Genomic DNA, 23,588 nt, shown 5'->3' with positions numbered 1-23,588 from the left:
CAGAAAAAACAATGGCTGCCAATCTGCCTTCCACTGAGGACCTGTAGACTGCACGAGTCAAAAAGAGGGCGGGGAAAATATTTACTGACCCCTCGCATCCTGGACACAAATTGTTTCAACTCCTACCCTCAAAACGTCGCTACAGAGCACTGCGCACCAAGACAACTAGACACAAGAACAGTTTCCCCCCCGAACGCCATCACTCTACTAAACAAATAATTCCCTCAACACTGTCAGACTTTCTACTAAATCTGCACTTCTATTCTACTAGTTTTTCTCATCATTCCTATCACCCGTCTCCTCCCATGTTGACTGTATGACTGTAACTTGTTGCGTATATCCTAAGATTTTTATTAATATTGCTTCTTCGTTGCTTATTTGACCCCTATGACAATCATTAAATGTTGTGCCACATGATTCTTGACAAAAGTATATTTTATTTTATGTACGCTGAGAGCATATGCACCAAAGACAAATTCCTTGTGTGTCCAATCACACTTGGCCAATAAAAATTCTATTCTATTCTACTCTCGGTTGTTTCCACTGCCATTTTAACTTTGATCGGTCACTAAACTACGAACTCATTGAAGCCCACCTCTCAACATTAAACTGGAAAACTCTATTCTCTGAATGCTACACTACTGATGACCTCTACAACACATTCCTACTCGAAATGAAAATTATCATCAGACTTCATGTACCTCTAACATGTACCATAAACAAAAAAAATAACCTCCCCATCTCAATAAGAAAATTACAAACAAGAAAAAAATCCCTCTGGAGGAAAAACAAAAAAGGACAAGTTTCCAACTTCAAAAGCCGATATAAAAGCATTTGCAATCAAATAAAAACAGAATGCCTTAACTACTACAGCAAACAAGAGGAAAACCTCCTACGCACCAAATCTAATAGAGCTTTCTACAACTTTGTCAACAATAAACTCAAAGACTCTAGACCAATCCCACCTCTCAAAGGACCCAACAACAAAGAATACCATGATGATTCATCCAAAGCCAACCTCTTCAACTCTTTCTTTGGCTCTGTCTTTGTTAACAGCAATGGCTCATCCCCCAATTTCATCAATCGCACCTCAAACTCCCTCAACGATTTAACCCAAGTAGACTTCACTGAAGACCAAGTTGAAAAAGCATTACGTGACCTTAAACCTTCTCTATCAGTTGGACCAGATGGTCTATGTGCATACTTTCTAAAAAAGCTCTCTTCTGCCATAGCTGAACCACTAAGCATAATTTTTGAAAAATCCTTCAGAACCAGCACACTTCCTAAGCTATGGTCGAAAGCAATGGTCATCCCCATCTTCAAAAAAGGAGACCCCTCTCTTGTAGATAACTACAGACCAATTTCACTATGCTGCGTCCCATGCAAAGTCATGGAATCAATTATAAACAAATCAATTACTCTCCATTTAGAAACTAATAATTTGCTCTCTAATAAACAATTTGGTTTCAGAAAAAAACTATCCTGCAACCTGCAGCTCCTCCACTGCAAAAATATATGGACAACTCATCTAGATCAAGGGAAATCTACAGATGCAATTTATATTGACTTCTGCAAAGCCTTTGATTCAGTGGTCCATGACAAACTACTCCTAAAACTCAAATCCTATGGCATCTCAGGATCCCTCCACAGCTGGATTACAGCATTCCTATCAAACAGACAACAAGTGGTCAAAATAGGAAGCACCATATCCACCCCCGTCCCAGTTAAAAGCGGTGTTCCCCAAGGTAGTGTACTGGGACCAACGCTCTTCATTCTCTACATCAATGACCTTTGCGATTACATCACAAGCAACTGTGTCCTCTTTGCCGATGATGTAAAACTCTTCAACACCACCGATAACACAACTACTCTCCAAAAAGACCTTGACGCCGTTTCTGAGTGGTCTAACACATGGCAACTCCAAATCTCAACTAGCAAATGCTCTGTCCTACACATTGGGAAGAAGAATCTGAACTCCAAATACGAACTGAATAATCAAATTATCACAGATAATCCCCACTCGGTTAAAGACCTTGGTATACTAATAACAAAAGATTTAAGTGCCAAAGCCCACTGCAACAATATAGCCAAGAAGGCTTCAAGAGTTGTAAACCTAATCCTACGTAGCTTCTGCTCTGGCAATCTCACACTACTTACCAGAGCTTACAAAACTTTTGCCAGACCCATCCTCGAATACAGCTCATCTGTTTGGAACCCATATCGCATCTCAGACATTAACACCCTTGAAAATGTCCAAAGATACTTCACCAGAAGAGCCCTTCACTCCTCCACTCGAAATAGAATACCCTATGAGACTAGACTTTCAATCCTGGGCCTAGAAAGTTTAGAACTAAGACGCCTTAAACAAGATCTAAGTATTGCCCACAAGATCATATGCTGCAACGTCCTGCCTGTCGGCGACTACTTCAGCTTCAACCACAACAACACAAGAGCACACAACAGATTTAAACTTAATATTAACCGCTCCAAACTTGACAGTAAAAAATATGACTTCAGTAACCGAGTTGTCGAAGCGTGGAACTCATTGCCGGACTCCATAGTGTCATCCCCAAACCCCCAACACTTTACCCTTAGATTATCTACGGTTGACCTATCCAGATTCCTAAGAGGTCAGTAAGGGGCGAGTACAAGTGCACTAGAGTGCCTTCCGTCCCCTGTCCTATTGCTCTCCTATATCTCCTATATACCTTTCCTCTATTCCTATATCTCTTCTTCTATTCTTTCATTGATATATTCTATTCCTATATCTTCTTTTCTATTATTTCTTAGATATATTTTACTATGAGTATCTCCTCTATTACCTTCATCATGTATTTTACTATGTGTATATTGATATATACCCACTAAAACCCTCATTGTGTATTGGACTTTTATATCCTTTCTTTATATATAATAACTCATGTCTATCCTCTTCAATATGTATTGTGCATTGGACAAAATAAATAAATAAATAAATAAAAAAAATAAATAAATAAAAGAACCGTCACACGTCGAAGGCAACTCGTGTAAGATTGCTGGGTGTGGGTCCTCCTCTCTCAACTTCTGCCCAACGCCCGTGAATGCGACAACCTCCGAAACTTCATCAATGCAAGCCACCCCCATACCTGTTACAGCAAAACCGCACCGAACAACACAATTGTTTGCATTCGAGGATTTTTCTACACCGTCTTCTTGTTTTGACCTCTTGTCCCGCCGGCACCATTTTCAGGCCCGGCTGCTCATATACTTCTTGCTTTCCGAGGGAATTGCAATGTCTTGTTAGCTGATGAAATGAAGTAGCACCTGGGACCATTCTTAACCTCAGGGGATCTAGAAGATTATGTACAGCCTCAGCAGGATTTGTGCCACAACATATTGCAGGAAGCGGCAACACTCAGCTTTTTCAGCTCAGAAAAAACACTCTGTTTTTCAGCTCAGAAAAACTAAGTAAAGCCTTCTCTGTGGTGGCCCCGGCCCTCTGGAATCAACTCCCCCCAGAGATTAGAACGGCCCCCACCCTCCTTGCCTTTCGCAAATTACTCAAGACCCACCTTTATGGCCAAGTATGGGGGAGTTAAGATATTCTTTCCCCCTAGGCCATTACAAGTTATGCATGGTATGTTTGTGTGTATGTTTGGTTTTACTATAAGGGTTTTTAGTTGTTTTATTAATTGGATTGTTACATGCTGTTTTTTTTATCATTGTTGTTAGCCGCCCCGAGTCTGCGGAGAGGGGCGGCATACAAATCCAATAAATAATAATAATAATAATAATAATAACAACAACAACAACAACAACAATAATGATAGAATTGGAAGGGGCTAAGCAGAAGATCTTATACCAGTGATGGTGAACCAGTGGCATGCGTGCAGCAGGTGACAAATGGAGCCATATCTACTGGCACACGAGCCGTTTCCCCTTGCTCAGCTCCAACATGCATGTGTGTGCCGGCCAGCTGATTTTGGCTTGAACAGAACACGAAAGGAATTGGATAAAGGAAATGATAGACTATGAAGTAGAATTAAATACAGAAACATATCTATTAGGGACTGTCAATGGGCAACACCCAAAATCAAATCATTATCTTATTATACACGTATTAACAGCCGCTAGTCTAGCCTTTGCACAAACTTGGAAGGATGAAACCCTCCCCAATAGAGGACATGGTCATCCCCCAAAAAGTTGGACTTTGCAGAAATGAGTAGACTTACCTTAGAATTACAGAACAGTCAGGAGAAAGAATTATTTACTGTGTTGTGAAAAATTCCATAATTGACTCGATAAAATAAATAATAAATAAATAAAAACAAGTAATAATAATTGTAAATATTAACACTAATCGAAACTATTATTGTGGTAGATTAATAATGTGATAGATGGACATACATGCATCAAAACTTTTATGCCGATGCTACAGAAATGTAAAACGTATAGATGTTTATATGTTTTGTTATTGTCTTTTTTGTTCCTATATTGTTTTTAAAAATTCAATAAAACATATATGTATATATACACACACACACGCACACACGAAATTCTGATTGCAATTGTGGTCTAAACAGAGAATTAACTGTACGCTGATCTATTTTTGTCCAGCATGCAAATTGAGCAAACCAATTCATTCTTTGGATACGAAATGTGCTCTAATCACAACCAGAAAATCCTGGTTTACTTTGCCAAGCTTTGTGTTTCATGATTAAAAATTATAATTCCAAAGCCAGATATTGCACTTTGGTGGTGACAATAAACACCTTGGTCTTTGATTAAATTGTTGCCCCAGTTGAGAAAAAACAACAACAACAGTTGGGCTGGCTATGAAAACTCAGGCCAAAAAATAAAAAGTGACTTTTTTTTAACTTTGCAGACAATACTATGAGTTCTACTTTATTTATTTTATTTATTTATTCATTTGTCCAATACACAAATGCATAGGAAGAAAAATAGACATGTGATAATATAAAAGAGGGTGAAAGTGAACTTAGAGGAGAGGATATATGAAAGGAAGAGAATATATAAGATAGGTGAAAGAAAGGAAAGACAATTGGACAGGGGACGAAAGGCACTCCAGTGCCCTTATGTGTGCCCCTTACTGGCCTCGTAGGAACCTGGAGAGGTCAATCGTGGAGAGTCTAAGGGAGAAATGTTGGGGGTTAGGGGTTGACACAATTGAGTCTGGTAATGAATTCCACGCTTCGATAACTCGATTGTTGAAATCATATTTTTTACAGTCAAGTTTGGAGCAGTTCGTATTAAGTTTGAATCTGTTGCGTGCTCTTGTGTTATTGGGGTTGAAGCTGAAGTAGTCATTGACCGGTAGGACGTTGCAGCATATGATCTTGTGAGTCTAAGGGAGAAGTGTTGGGGGTTAGGGGTTGACTTTTTCAAATGCTTGGCGGACAGGCCAAGAAGAATAAAAAGTTATTCTTTAGTTAAAGAAAGGAGAATAAATCGCTTTTGGAAGGCCATTTCTGAATAAATAATCGATGACCACCTTTCGATCGCTTCATTTCTGATGCACAGCCCTGGATAAATCTCATTCCCCCCCCCCCCCCCCCCCCGGCCAACGTCATGCCAGCAAACAATGCTGTTCCTTGTGGATTTTAAAGGCTGCCCAATTTAACTTGCCTGCGTATGGGGCAATGTTCCCGATGCCATCTTACCTAGGCCTGGTGCCAGCCACTTTAAAAAAAAGGAAATAGCTGTTGGGTTAATGAAAAACGAGGAAAGAGAAGGAATGTGCAGAGGGGAAAAATGTGTAAGTTTCCACGGGTAAGAGAAGTCCTTCCGCACTTCCAACCCTTGTGTGAAACTAAATTGAGGGACCCCCTTTCCCAAATCTACAAATCCTGCTTTCTGACTAATTGTTTCTGCAGAATCTGTCTCGCGAAGAGAAGAAGGAAAAAGAGAGTAAGGTTTTCCTTGAAGTCTGAAAGGAACTAGTCAAATGAACAGGAAACACGATGTTTCTACTGCTCCTCCGTTGCCACGTGTTGGTGAACGGACTCAAATTCAGAATAGTGAGAAATCTCTCGCTCTCTGTCTCGTGCAATTATAGGGGTTTTTTCGCTCGGTCAATAGAATCCAATTGCTAGCCTTGAAAATCAACTCGAAACAGAAGACCCTACGAAAATAGACTAACTATCCTGGGTCTTGAAAGCTTAGAACTACGGCGCCTAAAACACGATTTAAGTATTGCCCACAAGATCATACGCTGCAACGTCCTTCTGGTCAACGACTACTTCAGCTTCAACCGCAACAATACAAGAGCACGCAACAGATTCAAACTTAATATTAATGGCTCCAAACTTGACTGTAAAAAATATGACTTTAACAATCGAGTTGTTGAAGCGTGGAACTCATTACCGGACTCAACAGTGTCAACCCCCAACCCCCAACATTTCTCCCTTAGACTCTCCACGATTGACCTCTCCAGGTTCCTAAGAGGCCAGTAAGGGGAGTACATAAGTGCACTGATGTGCCTATCGTCCCCTGTCCAATTGTCTTTCCTTATCCCTTATATCATATATATTCTCCCCATCCCATCTACTTCTCTTCTTTTCTACTTCCTATCTTTATATACATTACTTAATGTCTATTCTCTTTCATATGTTGTATATTGGACAAAGAATAAATAAAATAAAAAATGTGTTACAGAAGCATTTTCTCAAGGGCCTGGAGCAGTGGTGGGTTTCTACAGGTTCGGTCAAATTGGTACATTGGTGGTAGGAGGTTCTGCATGGTTGCTATCACAGACGTTCTGCGTATGCGCAGAAGGGTCACAGGCGCACACTCCTCTTCCAGAACTGCTATCAAATTTAGTTTTTAAATGAATGGGATTTAGACGATTATAGTGTATTCTTCTTCTTTTTTATGGGTTGTAAGCCGCCCCAAGTCTTCGGGGAGGGGCGGCATATAAATCCAATTAAATAAATACATCCAATTAAATAAAGGTAAGTGAAACCTACTGCTGACGTGGAGAGATCTCTGGAACAATATGGGTTTTATTATTTACCTAATGCTTCCTCAGGCACTTCGAATGCTTTCTTTTCTTTTAAATGTTCAAAGTTCAAAGCTTTTTACTGTCATTGTACATCATGTACAATGAAATTGCTTTCTTCCTCTTCCTTCCTTCCTCTTTCTTTATCTCTCTCCTTCCTCTTCCTTCCTTTCTTTTCTTTCTTCCTTTCTTTTTCTTTCCTTCCCTCTCTTCCCTTCTTCCCTTCTTTCCTTGTTTCCTTTCTTCCTTCCTTCTCTCTTTCACTTTCTTTTTTCTTTCTTTCTCCTTCCTCCCTCCCTTCCTTCCTCTTTCCTTCTTGCTCTCTCCTTCCTGCCTTCCTTTTTTCCTTCCTTCCTTCCCTCCCCCCTTCCTTGATAAATAATTCATTAAAATATAATTTATTTATGAATACAAAAATGAGGGGGGGGAGGGAAGTATGAACAGAAAGAGAAAAAGGGTAAGGGGAGAGGATACAAAATCAAGGAGATTGGGAAAATGGTAGTGTTGTACATAGTAATACATAAAATTCTTTGTATCAATATTATATTTCTCAAACTATGTAAATAAAAAGTATCCTTATTATTACCATTTATATCATATATTATATTGGTAAATCTTACGACGTTTCGGTGAAATCACATTCACCATCATCAGGCTGAAGTTTCCAAGCTTCGTGCTGTTGTATAATATATATATATATATATATATTAATAAAAGATAGATAAAAATGATTTATGATTTACGATAAAATACCTTGATAAACAATTCAAGATGGCAAACATAGTTAAATACTCCTTCCTCCTCCTCTCTCCCCTGTAACAACTCCTCTGTAGCATTAAGTGTTGATAGGGTTGATGGCTGTCCCAAATCACCCAGATGGTGCCAGCTAGAACTCACTATCTCCTGGTGAGTGGCTCAAAATTACCTACCTGGCTTTCAGGCCTAAGGTGAGACTAGAATTCCCAGTCTTCTGGTAATTGGACCAAAGTCACCCAGCTAGCTTTTATGCTTGAAATGGGACTAGAACTCACAGACCCCTGGTTTCTGGGCCAGCCCTTTCACCACTACACCAAACAGTCTCTTTCCTCTCCGTTGACAAGAAATACTTTGAAACAATGCTACCCGTCACAACTTCCACGCAAGATTTCATAAAAGCAACACTGGGTGAGGATTATGGACCTTGAACTCAAAGCACCCAAAGGCTGAGTGATCGGCAAAGGTCGATGTCCAGTAAGAAGCTACGAGGGTCACCCAGAAAGTAATGCACCACATTTTTTTCTTCGACAATTATTTATTGAACGCAATGAAACTTAACACACAAGAAAGAGTGATGTTTCTTCTACACTCCCTATTTTTTCCCAACGTAATCTCCGTCCTGTTCTAGGGCGTGTATGCAAGGGCGTGTATGCCCTGTCGGTACCACTGCTTGTTTGTTGTGGTTAGCTCTGGCCCAGCTCCTGCCCCAAGGACTGTGGATGTGGGGGAGACATCCACATGCTGCAGGCCTGTTTTGCCCCCCGGTGGAATCTGATGATGAAGGCTCCTCTGACCAAGAAGACATGAGTGACAGGGAAGAGGAGAGTGTGGCAGACAGCTCAGAAGGAGATCAATTATCTAGCTCCTCCTTGGATTCAGAACAAGAGTTAATGATACAGCCATGCATGCAGAGAGCGATGCATAGGCAACAACTGAGAGATTATTATCAAAGAAAATGAGGCCGCCTGTGGTTGGGTGGGGCTGTGGTCATTAGTGAGGCTGCTATAAAGAGCAGCCTGTGGGTTTGGCCATTGTGGAGGATTATCTGATCCTTGTGTTTCGTGACTGCTTTGCTGACTTTGACCTTTTGTGTGCTGATTTCCCCCCGCTTTGAAACTAAACCAGAGCAAAGTGTGTTTCACTTTGTGAAAGAAGAAGGACTGTGAATTGCCGCCCAGCTGCAAGCTAAGTATCTCAGAACTGATAAGGGACTTGTACAAATTACCAGTTTGTGTTGGAGACCAGTGCTCTTTGCTATACCAAAAGAGGGCTTAGTTTAAGTGAATTTTCATTATAAAGAACATTGTTTTGAATTTTCAAACGTGTGTGTGTCTGAAATTTGTACCTGTGAACTTTTGGGAGGATTCTACCAGAGAACCCGACAGAACATTGTTCTGGCCCCGAAGCCATTTCTGCCCTGTGCAAATCACCTCTTCGTCATCCTCAAAATGTCTCCCGCGACTAACCGTACTTCTGTCGACTGCAGATTCTCCATCAATTGTACACAAACGTTTGTGAATGTTCCCAAAAGTTTCTTTCTCCCCAGTGAGAAATTCCATGACGACATGCTGCTTGTAACGTACGTCTCTTACAGACGCCATTTCGAAACACTGCGGCAACTACATTATCTGTCTGAAGAAAATTTACACACGCACTCCTGACAATTCAAATGATGTATATCTAAAGTTTCGCATTCGTACCATTACTGTACCTATAAAGCCCTTCATGGCATCGGACCAGAATAACTCCGAGACCGCCTTCTGCTGCACGAATCCCAGCGACCGATTAGGTCCCACAGAGTGGGCCTTCTCTGGGTCCCGTTGACTAAACAATGTCAGTCGGCGGGCCTCAGGGGAAGAGCCTTCTCTGTGGCGGCCCCGACTCTCTGGAACCAGCTCCCCCCAGAGATTAGAACTGCCTCCACCCTCCTTGCCTTTCGTAAACTCCTCAAAATCCACCTTTGCCGTCAGGCATGGGGGAACTGAGATATCTCCCCCAGACCTATACAATTTATGTATGGTATGTTTGTGCGTATGTCTGCTTAATAATGGGGTTTTTAAAATATTTTAAATTGTAAATTATTAGATTTGTTATGAACTGTTTTATTCTGTTGTGAGCTGCCCCGAGTCTACGGAGAGGGGCGGCATACAAATATAAATAAATGAATGAATGAATGAATGAATGAATGAACGAATGAATGAATAAATAAATAAATAAATAAAAATGAATGAATGAATAAATAAATAAATAAACAAGCAAACAAATAAATAAACAAACAAATAAATAAACAAATAAACAAATAAACAAATGAAATAAACAAACAAACAAATAAATAAACTGCAGGCTAAGAAAAAAATGTGGTGCATTGCTTTCTGGGCGACCCTCATACCTATTGCTATTAAAAGAATTGAAATAGTTTAGATAGCATATGGATTTAGAATATAGATTTAATAACTAACACACAAGTGCCATGAAATTGTGGGTCTCGGCCGTCACACTTTGGAGGAGGATGGGAAGGAAAAAAAAATATCTCCAAACATTTTTCCTTGGCTCAAAAGAGACAGAATGTTCTCACCAGGGAAATTTAGTCTGTTCAAGGACATCGGCTGTTTAACCAAATAAGTCTCGTATTTACACTGCGGTCAGCAGCAGCCCAAACAAGAGTGAAGATTCCCCCTCAGGAAGGACAGAGGCCAAAATGCAGAGAAACAAGGGGACTAAAGGGCTTCAGTATATTGGAAGTTTAAAAACAGCATCTGCCGAAGCGGTGGTTGCCTTATCCGAAGCACCAGGCGATAAAAGCTACGTGTTTTTGCATCGAAAAAGAGAAAACCCAAGGTCTCCTCTGTTTTTTTTCAGCACACGCTAGCAGCATCGGCTGGGTTAAGGCTGACAGGCCCAAAGCCACCCGAGGAGCTTTGTGTTTAACTGAAGGTCTGTTATATTATTTAATATAATAAATAAAATCTCTCCCCCCTCTTTTTCTCTCTGTCTCTCTCTCCCGCTGTCTCTCTCTCCCACTCTGTCTCTCTCTCTCTTCTCTCCCCTTCTTTGTCTCTCTCTCTCCTTCTCTTTCTCTCCCTCTTCTGTCTCCCTCTCTCCTTCTCCCCCTCTCCCCCTCTCTCTACTCTCCCTCTCTTTTTCTGTCTCCCTCTCCCTGTCTCCCTCCTTCCCTCCATCTCTCTCCCTCTCTGTCCCCCTCTGTCCCTCTCCCTCCCTCTCTACACCTCCCTCTTTGTCTCCCTCTCTCTGTTTCTGTCTCTCTCTCCCTCTGTCTCCCTCCCTCCCTCTCCCTCTCTGTGTCCCTCTCTCTCCATCTCCCTCTCTCCCCCTTTCTGCCTCTCCCTCTTTGTCTCACTCTCTCCTTCTCTTTCTCTCCCTCTTCTGTCTCCCTCTCTCCTTCTCCCCCTCTCCCCCTCTCTCTACTCTCCCTCTCTTTTTCTGTCTCCCTCTCCCTGTCTCCCTCCTTCCCTCCCTCTCTCTCCCTCTCTGTCTCCCTCTCTCTCCATCTCCCTCTCTCCCCCTTTCTGCCTCTCCCTCTTTGTCTCCCTCTCTGTTTCTGTCTCTCTCTCCCTCCTCTTTCTCTCCCTCTCCCCCCTCTCCTTCTCTCCCTCTCCCCCTCTCCTTCTCTGTCTCTCCCTCTTTCCCTCTCTCTTTCCTTCTCTGTCTCTCCCCCTTTCCCCCCTTTCACCCTCTCCCTGACTCTCTCTCTCTCTCCCCCTTCCCCTCTCTGTTTCTTTCTCTGTCTCTGTCAGTCTGTTTGTCTATCTCTGTCTCTCCCTCTCCCTCCCTCTTTCCCTCCCCCTCTCCATCTCTGTCTGTTTGTCTCTGTCTGTCTCTCTCTCCCCCTCCCCCTCTCTCAAACACACACACACACATACCCCTCAGCAAAGCTGGCTGAAGAATTCTAGGAGTTGTAGTCCACAAAGTTGCCAAGGTTGGAGACCCCCTGATCTAGACCAGGGGCTGAGAAACCTATGTCCCTTTTATCACTTGTGGACTTCAACTCCCAGAATTCCTCAGCCAACCTAAGAGTTGAAGTCGAGAAGCCATAGAAGGGCCATGTAGTTCCCCACCTCCCATCTAGACAATAAGGAAGAGAGCTCAGTGGTGCCACTTGGAAAGAGGAAGACGCCTCTCCAAAGAGAGAGGAACTACTCCAGACTCTTTAAAACTGCAACGTGAGCAATTCTGGATGTTTTAGCTCGGGTTAGATTCATGAATGAAACATTCAGAGTTTACAAAAAAATCCAAGTTCTTGAAGGAATCCATCAGGCTTAGCCAAAGAAATCTCAGACTCCAAAAAATATTACCCACTCACATTTCAACTTCAGGATGGGGTGGGGCAGTGGCCTAGAGGTGACTTTCTCGCCTCGCCATCCGGAGGCTGTGAGTTCGACCCTAGGTAGAGGCAGATATTTCTCCCTCTGAGCAAGATGGGAATATCTCTGCCGAAACAAAACTCCGCATTGGCAACAAGAAGGGCAATAGGCCAGTAAAACACTCCACTAGTTCCATTCAGCTGCCCAGACTCCAACCCACAAGGGATTTATGGGATCATTAAAAGATGACGATTTGAACATCACAAATGCACACAGACAATTCTCAGGTTAGCAAGGCTCCTGATCTGGCCAACCCATCTGGAAATATTCAAACAAGCTAGCTCTCTCTCTCTCTCCGGAATAAAGAAGTAACATTTATACATTTAATCTGAAACCATCAGCGGCAATGACGCTTTGAGCCTGTCCTTCCTCAAATCAGCCGAAAACATGATGAGACAAGCACCTAACTTTGTTCCTTTGAAAATGTATTTTTCTCCCATTTAAAACTGGATGTGAAATATCGTCATAGGATCGGAGGGCATGTCAACCTCATAAATGCTGCAAAACATCTTAACAAGCCCAACAATTTGATAGCAGATCCAGTTACAAGATTTTGAGCTCTCCAGCGCTTCATGTGCTCCAGCAAGGACCAGAATCAATGTGGATTTGAGCTCCCAGAATGCTTTGCAATGGCCATGGTAGCTAGGGAATTCTGGGAGTTGAAGTCCCAAGTCTTAAAGTTTATCTTCGAGATTGTCTTCTACCACATAGCTCCCAGAGACTGGTAAGATCCCATAGAGCTGAACGCCTCCAGGTCCCATCAGCTAAACAGTGTGGTCTAGCGAGCCCGCGGGGAAGGGCCTTCTCGGTGGCTGCTCCGACTCTTTGCAACCAACTATCTCCTGAGATCCAGACTGCCCCCAACCCTACCGGCCTTTCAGAAAGCTGTAAAAACCTGGCTTTTCCAGCTGTCGATCTGATGGTACGCCATCGGGATCCAGCCATTTACTGACATGTATGGTTTTTAACTGTTTTAATTGTTTTTAATTGTTGGTTTTAAATTGTTTAGATTGTTTCTAAGGGTTTTTTTAAATGTTACATCTATGATTAATTCTTTGGTTGTGAGCCTCCCAGAGTCTGTTGGGAGTTGGGTGGCATACAAATGTGAATAAATAAATAATAAATAAATAAATAAGTACCAGCAGTTGGGGAGTGAATTCCCAGCATGGTGACAGAGGAATTGTGGGAGTTGAAGTCCATGCATGCTGATCAGGGAATTGTGGGAGTTGAAGTCCAAGCATGTTGGCTGGGAAATTCTAAAGTCCCCACATCTTAAAGGTAAACGCTAAACTAGAAAGCTAAACTACGGCGCCTAAAACACGATCTAAGTATTGCCCACAAGATCATATGCTGCAACGTCCTACCGGTCAATGACTACTTCAGCTTCAACCGCAACAACACAAGAGCACGCAACAGATTCAAACTTAATACGAACCGCTCCAAACTTGACTGTAAAAAATATGATTTCAACAATCGAGTTATCAAAGCGTGGAACTCATTACCGGACTCAATTGTGTCAACCCCTAACCCCCAACACTTCTCCCTTAGACTCTCCACGATTGACCTCTCCAGGTTCCTAAGAGGCCAGTAAGGGGCGAGCATAAGTGCACTGGTGTGCCTTTCGTCCCCTGTCCAATTGTCTTTCCTTTCTCTCACCTATCTTATATATTCTCTTCCTTTCATATATCCTCTCCTCTAAGTTCACTTTCACCCTCACTTATATTATCACATGTCTATTTTTCTTCCTATGTATTTGTGTATTGGACAAATGAATGAATAAATAAATAAAAATTTGTTAAGGAGATCTGAATTTGGTTTTATGCATTGACAAGGAAGCCAAATGCAACACCCCAAAGGGCTTTTCCGAAAGCCTAGTGTTTTAAAGCAGTGTTTCCCAACCTTGGCAACTTGAAGATATCTGGACTTCAACTCCAAGAATTCCCCAGCCAGCATTCAAGTGGCCAAGGTTGGGAATCACTGCTTTAAAGGATCGTTTTGTGGGATTCAGAAAAACTCAGAGCCACCAAGGTTGGCATTTAATACAGAACCCAGAAGCGACTGGGGTTCAAGCAGTAGAGTTTAACAGGTCCAAACACACTACCTCCACAGAAGCTGCTCGGCAACACGCAATCTTGAGAGGTGGGATGTCCTTTCACACATGCGTTTAAGAACAGCAATGTTAATTAACACCTTGCACAAAGGACCGGATTGGAAAAGAAGTTTGACATCCCACTGAAATCGCATCCAACACAACACTTTTCAGTGGGACGCCCACACATGTATATAACTGCGGAAAACCAAGTGTTATAGAATAACCAAGCAAAAAAGTCCAGTTCCTCCAAGCCTACCTTGGCTTAATACTATTTATTTATTGGACTTATTGTTGTGGTAAGCTCTGGCCCAGCTCCTGCCCCAAGGACTGTGGATGTGGGGGAGACATCCACATGCTGCAGGGCTGTTTTGCCCCCGGTGGAATCTGCTGATGAAGGCTCCTCTGACCAAGAAGACATGAGTGACAGGGAGGAGGAGAGTGTGGCAGACAGCTCAGAAGATCAATTATCTAGCTCCTCCTTGGATTCGGAACAAGAGTTAATGATACAGCCACGCATGCGGAGAGCGATGCATAGGCAACAACAACAACTGAGAGATTATTATCAGAGAAAATGAGGCCACCTGTGGTTGGGTGGGGCTGTGGTCATTAGTGAGGCTGCTATAAAGAGCAGCCTGTGGGTTTGGCCATTGTGGAGGATTATCTGATCTTTGTGTTTCGTGACTGCTTTGCTGACTTTGACCTTTTGTGTGCTGATTTTCCCCCGCTTTGAAACTAAAGCAGAGCAAAGTGTGTTTCACTTTGTGAAAGAAGAAGGACTGTGAATTGCCTCACAGCTGCAAGCTAAGTATCACAGAACCGATAAGGGACTTGTACCAATTACCCGTTTGTTTGGAGACGAGTGCTCTTTGCTATACCAAAAGAGGGCTTGGTTTAAGTGAATTTTCATTATAAAGAACATTGTTTTGAATTTTCAAACGTGTGTGTGTGTGTCTGAAATTTGTACCTGTGAATTTTTGGGAGGAGTCTACCAGAGAGCCCGACAGAACACTTATATACCACCCCTCTCCGTGGACTCGGGAGAAATTGGTCCACGGAGCTATGCCGATGGTGGATCTGTTTCAATGGACATTCAGTGCCAGATCCAGGAAATATAACAATAACAGAGTTGGAAGGAACCTTGGAGGTCATCTAGTCCAACCCCCTGCTCAGGCAGGAGACCCTATACTATTTCAGACAAATAGTTGTCCAATCGCTTTGTAAAAACCTTCAGTGTTGGAGAACCCACAATTTCTGGAAGCAAGTGATTAAATGTTCCAACTGTCAGGAAATTTCTCCTTAGTTCTAGGCTGCTTCTTGATTAGTTTCCATCCATTGTTTCTTACCCTGCCTTCTGTATTTGTGGGTTGACCCCCCTCGTCTTTGTGGGAGCCCCTTAGATATTGAAACACTGCTATCATAAGAACATAAGAAGAGCCATGCTGAATTGGGCCAAAGCCCATCGAGTCCAGCATTCTGTGTCACCCAGTAGCCCACCAATTGTCCATGGGGATCTTGAGCAGAAAGAGAAGGCAAAACCCCCTCTTTCCCTTGACCCCCCAACAAGTGGTACCCAAGGGAATCCTGACTGCCTCAACCCACATAGAGGCGGCACTCGGACATCTGTTTCAATAACTACCGATACACTTGGCAACCTTGAATCTGTCTAATCCTGCCTTGAAGCTCTCCAAGCTGACAGCTGTCCCGATCTCTTCTGGAAGGGAATTCCATCAACCAAGGACCCTCTGGGTGAAGAAATATTTCCCTTTATTTGTCTTCACTATCATGTCACCCCTTAATCCTGCTTTTCACTAAACTAGACATATCCAATTTGAGGAACCATTCTTTATATGTTTCAATCTCTGCACTCTTTCTAAAGTCTCAACATCTCAAAAGATAACTCACACGCTATCTGGGTATGGGTCAATTGGACTTTGCAGTTGGGCAGTTAGAAGATATGTCTCCAGCCAAGATTGTTATCACCAAGAGGTGTCCGGTTGCAACTTTTGCAAAGTCACATCTGTGCGTGCACAATTGAGATGGAATGCACACCACTGTTTTCGTGTTAGGAAGTAGCTTGAGATATCTTCCAACAGAGATAGCAATATCCCTTAGACTTATATACCACTTCATGGTCCTTTACAGCCCCCCTCTAAGTGGTTTATAGTGTCAGCCTATTGTCCCCAATAATCTGGGTGGAAATCTGACCTACCTTGGACGAATGGAAGGCAGAATCCAGAAGATCTCCAAAAATCCCTCCCCACTCTGTTATTCTATATTCTATATACCACATGATGCTTGACAAATGTATCTTTTTCTTTTATGTACGTTGAGAGCATATGCACCAAGACAAATTCCTTGTGTGTCCAATCACACTTGGCCAATAAAATTCTATTCTGTTCTATGCTGGCAAGCAGAATTCTCGCTATCATGTTCTTTCTGCGCCAGCTCAGGAAGCTCAAACTGCCCAAGGAGCTGCTGATACAGTTCTACACATGGATCATTGAGTCTGTCATCTGTACCTCTATAACTGTCTGGTTTGGTGCTGCAACCCAACAGGACCGACACAGACTTCAGAGGACAATCAGAACTGCACAAAAAGCAATTGCTGCCAACCTGCCTTCCATCGAGGACCTATATACTGCACGAGTCAAAAAGAGGGCGGGGAAAATATTGACTGACCCCTCGCATCCTGGACACAAACTGTTTCAACTCCTACCCTCAAAACGTCGCTACAGAGCACTGCACACCAAGACAACTAGACACAAGAACAGTGTTTTCCTGAACGCCATCACTCTGCTAAACAAATAATTCCCTCAACACTGTCAGACTTTATACTAAATCTGCACTTCTATTCTACTAGTTTTTCTCATCATTCCTATCACCCATTTCCTCCCATGTTGACTGTATGACTGTAACTTGTTGCTTATATCCTAAGATTTTTATTAATATTGCTTCTTCATTGCTTATTTGACCCTTATGACAATCATTAAGTGTTGTACCACATGATTCTTGACAAATGTATCTTTTTCTTTTATGTACGTTGAGAGCATATGTACCAAAGACAAATTCCTTGTGTGTCCACTCACACTTGGCCAATAAAATTCTATTCTATTCTCGCTCGTCTATCATGTGACTATGTTTCATTTTTTCCTCCTGATTAAGGATCACTCTCCTCTCATTGCTCAGCTAGTTTTAAGTACTCGGATCAACCGAAGAGGTTTAAAAACAGCACTGGCAGCAGCCTCAAATCTCTTTGCTGCCCAATTCTCCATCACACAGTCTTGCAGAGACAACATCGAGTAACGCTAATATGGAGGTGACATATTTAACATTGGTGAAGGTCATTTCATTTCTGCAACCAGCAGTTTACAACCAGATCCCAAAACTGAATCCCCTTTTGTCTCTGTATAGATCGATTGTGGTTGTATCCTACCCTAAGCCACCACTTCTCAATTATTTTCTGTTATGCCCCCCTACAAGAAGTAAACATTCCACGTCCCCCAACTCTCTGCCATTATTGTAAATAGTATCAACCTTCCAGTGGCCCGAAGTGCCACCCCAAAATTGCACTCCACTGGGAGACACATGTCCTATCTGACACTTGTACTGGTGTCCATAAATGGTAGAAGGTCTTAAGCATCAAACTTATCAGGAAAGACTTAATGAAGTCAATCTGTATAGTCTAGAGCAGTGTTTCCCAACCTTGGGAACTTGAAGATATTTGGACTTCAATTCCCAGAATTCTCCAGCCAGCAAATGCTGGCTGGGGAATTCTGGGAGTTGAAATCCAGATGTCTTCAAATTGCCATGGTTGGGAAACACTGGTCTAAAGGACAGAAGGGAAAATGGGGGACACGATCAAAACATTTAAATATGTTCAAGGGTTCAATAAGAATTCAGGAGGGAAGTGTTTTTCATAGGAAAGTGAACCCAAGAACAAGGGGGCACCATCTGAGGTTAGTCAGGGGAAAGATCAGCAGCAAAATATTATTTGACTGAAAGAGTCGTAGATGCTTGGAACAAACTTCCAGCAGACGTGGTTGGTCAATCCACAGAAACTGAATTTAAATATGCCTGGGATAAACATAGATCCATGCTAAGATAAAATACAGGAAATAGTAGAAGGGCAGACTAGATGGACCAGGAGGTCTTTTTCTGCCGTCAGACTTCTATGTTTCTGTCTCATTTTGGGCGTTGTGTCCAGGCCATCCCGTCCTAAAAGAAAACATCTCACGAGTTCGAGAAGTTGGATTGAATTCGAGAGATGTTTTCTTTTAGGATGGGCTGTCCTGGAAAAAACGCCGAAAAATGGGACAAATATACCGGTATAAGTGTCAGGTAGGATGCACGTCCTTCTCACTGGGGCAAACAAAAAACCCCACATTCCCCGGGGTCACATGCCCCCCCGGCATTGCTCTGCCCCCCCCCCCAAGGGGGGTGTCGTCCCACTATTCGAGCAACTCTGCCCTAAGCCAGCATTTTCTTAACCGTAGCAACTTGGAAGATGTGTGGATTTCAACAAAGATGAACCGAGGTGGCGCAGTGGGTAGAGTGCGGTACTGCAGGCCACTAAAGCTGACTGCTAGATCTGCAGGTCAGCGGTTCAAATCTCACCACCGGCTCAAGGTTGACTCAGCCTTCCATCCTTCCCAGGTGGGTCAAATGAGGACCTGGATTGTGGGGGCAACAGGCTGGCTCTGTTATAAAAAAAGTGCTATTGCTAACATGTTGTAAGCCGCCCTGAGTCTAAGGAGAAGGGCGGCATAAAAAAAATCAAATCAATTCAAATTAATCAATAACTCCCAAAATTCTCCAGTCACCACTGGAGAATCCTGGGAGTTGACATTTCACACACCTTCAAGTGGCTAAGGTTGAGAAAAACCAAAGTCATATTTAGTTTTTTTAATCACATTTTGCCGTTGAAGCCACGACCACCGAGTTCACCTTCTAAGCAAACCCGTAACATGTTAGTACATATAATAATAGGGTTGGAAGGGACTTTGGAGGTCATCTAGTCCAACCCCCTGCTTGAGCAGGAGATCCTATATACCAGTGATGGCAAACCTTTTTTTCCCTCCGGTGCCGAAAAAGCTATGGCGCATGCCCAAATACCCACACCTATAATTCCATGCCTGGGGAGGGCGAAAACAGCTTCCCCCAACTCTCAGAGGCCCTCTGGAGTCTGGAAATGGCCTGTTTCCCAACTTCTGGTGGGCCCAGTAGGCTCGTGTTTCACCCTCCCCAGGCTCAAAGCTTCCTTGGAGCTGTGGGAGGGTAAAAACGCCCTCTCCCATCCTCCTGGAGGCTCCTTGTAAGCCAAAAATGCCCTCCAGAGCCTCTGTGCGAGCCAAAAATCAGCTCTCTGGCCCACACATGCACATTGGAGTTGAGCTAGGGTAACGGCTCGTGCGCCAGCAGTTACCGCTCCGCGTGCCAACTGTGGCACCTGTGCCATAGGATCGCCATCACTGCTATATAAAGCCTGTCATGGCATCGGGCCAGAATATCTCCGGGACCGCCTTCTGCCGCACGAATCCCAGCGACCGATTAGGTCCCACAGAGTTGGCCTTCTCCGGGTCCCGTCGACTAAACAATGCTGTTTGGCGGGACCCAGGGGAAGAGCCTTCTCTGTGGCAGCCTCAACCCTCTGGAACCAGCTCCCCCCAGAGATTAGAACTGCCCCCACCCTCCTCGCCTTTCGTAAACTCCTTAAAGCCCACCTTTGCCGTCAGGCATGGGGGAACTGAAACATCTCCCCCGGGCTTATACAGTTATGTATGGTATGCTTGCATGTATGTTTGCTTTTAATAATGGGGTTTTTAGTGTTTTTTAAAAAATTATTAGATTTGTTATATATTGTTTATTATTGCTGTGAGCCGCCCGGAGTCTACGGAGAGGGGCGGCATACAAATCTAATAAATAAATAAATAAATAAATAAGTAAATAAGTAAACAAGTAAGTAAGTAAGTAAATAAGTAAATAAGTAAATAAGTAAATAAGTAAGTAAATAAATAAGTAAACAAATAAGTAAATAAATAAATAAATGAATGAATGAATGAATGAATGAATGAATGAATAAATAATATAGACCATCCCAGACAAATGGTTATCCAGTCTCTTGTTGAAAACCTCCAGTAATGGAGCACCCACAACTTCAGAAGGCAAGCCTTTCACACAACCAGGAAATTTCTCCTTAATTCTAGGTGGGAACACTCTTTAACTAGTTTCCATTCATTACTTCTTGCCCTCAGGGGCAGAGAATAAGTCAATCTGCTCTTCCTTGTAACAGCCCCTCCAGTACTGGAAACCTGCTATCACAGTAATAACAGAATAACAATAACAGGACAGCAGAGTTGGAAGGGATTTTGGAGGTCTTCTAGTCCAATGAGCAGGGGTGGCGTAGCAGGTAGAGTGCTGTACTGCAGGCCACTGAAGCTGACTTGTAGATCTGAAGGTCAGCGGTTCAAATCTCATCACCGGCTCAAGGTTGACTCAGCCTTGCATCCTTCCGAGGTGGGTAAAATGAGGACCCGGATTGTGGGGGCAATAGGCTGGCTCTGTTAAAAAAGTGCTATTGCTAACATGTTGTAAGCCGCCCTGAGTCTAAGGAGTCTAAAAATCGAATGAATGAATGAATAAACAAACAAACAAACAAACAAACAAACAAACAAACAAACAAACGCCTGCTCGGGAAATATAGCAACAGCAATAGCATTTAGACTTATATACCGCGTCATAGTGCTTTTACAGCCCTCTCTAAGTGGTTTGCAGGATCAGCCTCTTGCCCCCCAACAATCTGGGTCCTCATTTGACCCACCTCGGAAGGATGGGAGGCTGAGTCAACTTGGAAGCAGTCAGGATCGAACTGCTGGCAGTAGGCAGAGTTAGCCTGCAATAGTGCCCTCTAACCACTGCACACCATGGAAGGGAGGGAGAAGAGATGGATGGATAGGGGCGAGTACAAGTGCACTAGAGTGCCTTCCGTCCCCTGTCCTATTGCTCTCCTATATCTCCTATACCTTTCTTCTATTCCTCTATCTCTTCTTCTATTCTTTCATTGATATGTTCTATTACTATACCTTCTTTTCTATTATTTCTTAGATATATTTTACTATGAGTATCTCCCCTATAACCTTCATCATGTAATTTACTATGTGTATATAGATATATACCCACTAAAACCCTCATTGTGTATTGGACAAAATAAATAAATAAATAAATAAACAAACAAATAAATAAATAAATAGATGGAGAACAAGATTAGAGGGAGGGAGGAAGAGATAGATATAGTCACAGGAAGGGAAGGAGGGAGGGAGGGAGGAAGGAAGGAAGGAAAGAGGGAAAGAAGGTAGCAATAACACTTAGACCTATATACCAATTCATAGTGCGTTTACAACCCTCTCTAAGTGGTTTACAGAGGCAGCCTCTTGCCCCCAACAATCTGGGTCCTCATTTGACCCCCCTCGGAACGATGGAAGGCTGAGTCAACCTTGAGCCGGCGGTGAGATTTGAACTGCTGAACTACAGCTAGCAACCACAGTGCGCCACCCCAGCTCTTACAACATTTCAGTCCTTCTCTTTAGTTCAGCTTGGTGTATTATGTCACGGGAAGTCATTGTAAATGATAGTTGATGGATTAGCACAGTGTAGAAACCCAGCCAACCGTGTCTGTTGACAGTGGTGCAAACAAACCACATATGACAATTTGATGGATTTTGACCTATCATGAGGTCTACCAGGTATGAGGTCTTGGCACCAAAACCAATGTGGCCCATGTCTGGATGAATGGAGTGCAGAGAAGAGCAACAAAGACGATTAGGGGACTGAACGCTGAAACACACGAAGGTGGCAGGAATTGGGTATGTCTAGTTGAATGAAAAGAAGGAATGATAGCAGTCTTCCAATATCTAAGGGGCCACCACAAAAAAGAGGCAGTCAAGCTATTATCCAAAGGATCTGAAAGCAGGACATGAAGTAACTGATTAGATCTTAGTCCCTGGCCAAGGAATAATTTCATGGGAGTGATTGATTTTTAATATAATTAAGGATTTTAGATAACTATGTAATTTCAGCTGCGAGAGCTATCATGGGCTTTCCTAAATACGCCCACGTCACACCAACACTCCGCAGTCTGCATTGGTTGCCAATCAATTTCCGGTCACAATTCAAAGTGTTGGTTATGACCTATAAAGCCCTTCATGGCACTGGACCAGAATATCTCCGAGACCGCCTTCTGTCGCACAAATCCCAGCGACCAGTTAGGTCCCACAGAGTTGGCCTTCTCCGGGTCCCATCAACTAAACAATGTCATTTGGCGGGACCCAGGGGAAGAACCTTCTCTGCGGCGGCCCCGACCCTTTGGAACCAACTCCCCCCAGATATCAGAGTTGTCCCTACCCTCCTAGCCTTTCGTAAGCTCCTTAAAACCCACCTCTGTCGTCAGGCATGGGGGAATTGATACTTCCCTCCCCCAGGCTTATAAAATTTATGTATGGTATGCTAGTATGTATAATTGGTTTCTAAACTGGGGTTTTAAATTAACTTAAATATTAGATTTGTTTACATTGTATTATTATTGCTGTGAGCTGCCCCGAGTCTGAGGAGAGGGGCGGCATACAAATCTGATTAATAAATAAATAATAAATAAATAAATAATTTTTGGCTATTCATTTTATTGTAATTTACTGTTTTTATATGTTGTAAGCTACCCCCAGGCTTTGGAGAGGGGTGGCATAGAAATCCAATCCATCCATCCATCCATCAATCAACAAACCAAGGAGAGAAGCAAACTGGAACTAAGGAGAATTTCCCCCAAAATGGGAACAATTCACCAGCGAAACAACCTGTCCCCAGAAGCTGTGGGTGCTCCAACATGTCGTTTTGAAAAAGAGACTGGACAAGCATTTGTCTGAAATGGTATAGGACAGTGATGGCAAACCTTTTTACCCTCGGGTGCCGAAAGACCATGGGCGTGCACTATAGCGCATGCACGAATGCCCACACCCATAATTCAATGCCTGGGGAGGACAAAAACAGCTTCCCCCACCGCCAGGAGGCCTTCTGGAGGCCGGAAACAGCCTGTTTCCCAACTTCTGATGGGCCCAGTAGGCTCATGTTTTGCCCTCCCCAGGCTCCAAAGGCTTCCCTGGAGCCAGGGAGGGGGGGTTAAAAACGCCCTCCCCCATCCCCCTGGAGGCTCTCTGGAAGCCAAAAACACCCTTCCAGAGCCTCTGTGTGAGCCAAAAATCAGATGGCCGGCACACACCTACATGTTGGAGCTCAGCTAGGGCAACGGCTCGCATGCCAGCAGATATGGCTCCGCGTGCCACCTGTGGCACCCGTGCCATAGGTTCGCCATCAC

At 43.2% G+C, this 23,588-nt stretch overlaps 2 protein-coding genes across 4 annotated transcripts in view; one reads left to right on the top strand and one right to left on the bottom strand.

Annotated features, from left to right (window-relative positions):
* Nucleotides 1–23,588, top strand: part of LOC139174108 (uncharacterized) — a 209,150-nt gene that overhangs the window by 74,852 nt on the left and 110,710 nt on the right. The gene's annotated exons all lie outside the window — the stretch shown is intronic.
* Nucleotides 1–23,588, bottom strand: part of LOC139174107 (cell adhesion molecule CEACAM5-like) — a 67,304-nt gene that overhangs the window by 38,575 nt on the left and 5,141 nt on the right. The gene's annotated exons all lie outside the window — the stretch shown is intronic.

Source organism: Erythrolamprus reginae, chromosome 11, assembly GCF_031021105.1.
Source record: "Erythrolamprus reginae isolate rEryReg1 chromosome 11, rEryReg1.hap1, whole genome shotgun sequence".
In the NCBI taxonomy this organism is placed as follows: Eukaryota; Metazoa; Chordata; class Lepidosauria; order Squamata; family Dipsadidae; genus Erythrolamprus; species Erythrolamprus reginae.
This window is presented reverse-complemented; position numbering and strand designations above follow the sequence as displayed.